Source organism: Tupaia chinensis, unplaced genomic scaffold, assembly GCF_000334495.1.
Source record: "Tupaia chinensis unplaced genomic scaffold, TupChi_1.0 Scaffold000252_1, whole genome shotgun sequence".
Lineage (NCBI taxonomy): Eukaryota > Metazoa > Chordata > Mammalia > Scandentia > Tupaiidae > Tupaia > Tupaia belangeri.
Window position 1 is genome coordinate 384092 of NW_006159732.1, and position 2781 is coordinate 386872.

Here is a 2781-nt window from a genome sequence, read left to right on the forward strand (position 1 = left end):
CCCCCCTCCCGCCCGGGGGCTGAGGCCGGTCAGACCCGGCGCGGGCTGCGCTCTCCGGCCAGGGCTAGGGCTCCAGTCCCGAGGTGAGAAAGACGGGAGGGAAGCCAAGGGCCCGCGGCCGGGGAATTTCCCCCTCGGCCCGCAGCCAAGTCCAGACGCCTCCTCCAAAGCCTCAGCAGGTGCGCGGGGACGGAGACGGGGACCGCCGGAGAGAGCGAGGGGGCCGGAGGGGCGGGGTCTGCGCGGCTCTCACGCTGCGGGCGCGGGCGGCGTAGGAGACTAGCTGGGGAGGGGTGTATCTCGGGGTCGCCTTCTGTGCTTTCTGAACTAGGGGGTGCTTTTCTGGGAGTTTGAAGACTGCAGGGACTTCCTCCCCAACCGCTTCAGCCTCTTACCAGCCACCGACTGATGCCCCCAAGGTCAGGCACCAGCCGAGAGCAGAAGGCAGAGATCTAAAAAATGAGGCTGGAAGACCAAGTCCAGACTTAGGGACAAAGAATTAAGTCTTCCCTGAGCCCTGACCCAGGTTCCGCCCTATGTACACGTGTGTCTTTGTTTAACATGTTGATGTTTCCTTGATCATAGGGGCTCTGCATTCACTTTGATTTTTATGTACTACAGTAAAAATGATTTTGATGACTCAATCGCAGTTTTTTGGCACCCTTTAAACTGAGGCAGGCGCCTGACTGGCCTCTCCCTGGTTCCACAAAGCCATGGAGATACAGTTATAAACACAACTGAGTACGTAGCCAGTCATGTGCTGGTGACAAACCCCCCAGGTCAAGCAAACACATTTCCAGCAAACACAGATGGCTTGTTGGTGACAGCTGAGAGGATACAGGCCAGTGAGTGACGTGGTGAGGCATGTATGGGGCCTGCATGGGGGGTGAGGGGAGAGAAAAGCTGGGGCAAGCTGTAGCCCCAAATAGGGTTGGGAATGGGGGCACGGCTGGCTCCTCCCTGCTCCTGAGACAGGGACCTGAGGGAGCCCAGAGACTGAGAGCAGAGCGCCTTTGGACTGACAGAGGGTGAGGACTGGGTGGGCCAGGGCAGGAAAACTCTGGGCACAGGCGTGTGTGAGTTGTCCAGCAGAGGGCCCTGGCACTCAGCAACCTCTCTGCCTGGGGAGGGCAGCTCCAGGGGAGTGGAGGTGCTGGCTGGGAGCCCAAGCAGGGTGTGCACTAGATGGCCTTCTCCCCAGCAATAGCACCCTGGCTGTTGCCATCCTCCCAGGCGGCCAGGCCCGGGGTGGGGGTGTAAGGACCCAGCTTCCCTCATCTGCCCTGGAACCCTCACCACTGTCCCTCCAGTTCCCTTCCACTCCCAACCCCCTTAGTATACTTGTAGTCACCGGGATCCAGCTGCCCGGCCCTGCCTAACAGATCTGACCAGCAGGCCTGCCACCCCCTCAGGCCCCGAGAGACAGGAAAGAAACGTGGGGAAGAGAGGCAGGGGGCCAAGGAAGATGGAGCTGAGGGCTAGGAGAGGAAGAGAGAGAGACTGGACAAACACGAGGGTGGGAATCCGGACTTGTGGACAGACGTGAGCTACTCTCAAGCCGTGGGCCGGTGCCTAGAAAAATACCACCCAAGCCCGTCTTCCTGCCCTCTGTTTGGCTAGGGCTGGAGGGGGGATGTGTGTCATCTCCGTGGGCATGGAGCGGAAGCTGGGGGCACCAGCTGCCTCTCTCAGTGCCCGTGTTCCTCTGGGGAGAGGGTGTGACCGCCTCATCCCTAGGATGTTGGTACTGCTAATTGTTAATTAGTTGTCTGTGGCTTCTCTAGGGTACAGGCCCTTGTGGCTGGGGGTGGGGTGCCCCAGCCTGGAATGATTTTTCTACCCATCCCCAATGTCTCTAGCCTTTGGATCTCCTCCAGTAAAGAGTGCTGCTCTTGGGACCCCCGGCAGCCAGGGACACAGGCTCCTTCTCCCCATTTACTGCCCCCCCAAAAGGGGGCACCCTTCCCCCTCCCCCAGGTCTGGGATGGATCATCTTCCGAGCATGGCCACCCCTTCCTCCGCAGCCTGGGGAGGATGTGGAGTCAGCAGGACTCCCACCTCTGAATTTCCCCGGGGCTGGGACAATAGGATTCCCTCAGGATGTCTGGCTGTGCCAGGCTTTCTCTCTTCCGGCCCCCACTGTGCTGTTTTCCGAAGTGCTGGAGTTAGGGTGAATCGCGGGGGCTGCAGAGCTGACCCTCTATCCCCTACCCCTCCATACCCACACCCCCTCCCGGGCAAAGGGCTACGGCGTTTGAGTGTCTCTGCGTGTCTCTGTGTCAGGGGTAGGAAGGTCCGCCATGCAGGTCACAGTACAATTAGGTGCAAGAGATCCCACCAGGGAATGGATGGGGTGGGGGGCAGACTTGAAGGAGGAGAAAAGGAGACGAGGTCTTAAAAGAAGAAGGTAACCCCGAAAGGGCAGAGAGAAGGTGCCGCTTGGAAGAGACGCGGCGTGGGCGGGGCTGGGGGAGCATAACGGAACGAATGAGAGGGACTGTGACCACGGGGCGCGCGGGCCCGCCTGAGCAGGAGCTCTGCCCACGGGACAGTCCCGAGATGGGTCCTGTAGGCGTGTGCGTAGCCCCGGCGCCGAGGAGACTCGGGGTACCCAGCGTGTAGCCGTACCCTCCAGTCCCACGTGCCCCATGATGGCAGGGTTTGGTGTGGCAGAGCCCTAAGAGGTTCCATCTACAGAAATAAGGTGACCAGGCGGTCGTGGGGGCGCGGGGTCTGGGGTGGGGTCCCCGAGCTGCAGTGGGGGGGACCGGGGCGGGCTGG

The 2781-nt window shown here is 61.0% G+C and overlaps 1 protein-coding gene across 4 annotated transcripts in view; it reads left to right on the top strand.

Moving 5' to 3' along the window:
• The first annotated feature begins 6 nt into the window (after positions 1-6).
• SLC29A1 (solute carrier family 29 member 1 (Augustine blood group)) overlaps positions 7-2781 on the top strand; it is a 13834-nt gene continuing 11059 nt past the window's right edge. The window contains exon 1 of one of the 4 annotated variants that reach the window (XM_006149062.3): positions 7-83. The gene's annotated coding sequence lies outside the window, so the exon portion shown is untranslated. The other 3 variants (XM_006149060.3, XM_027772086.1, XM_006149055.3) reach the window with 3 other exon arrangements.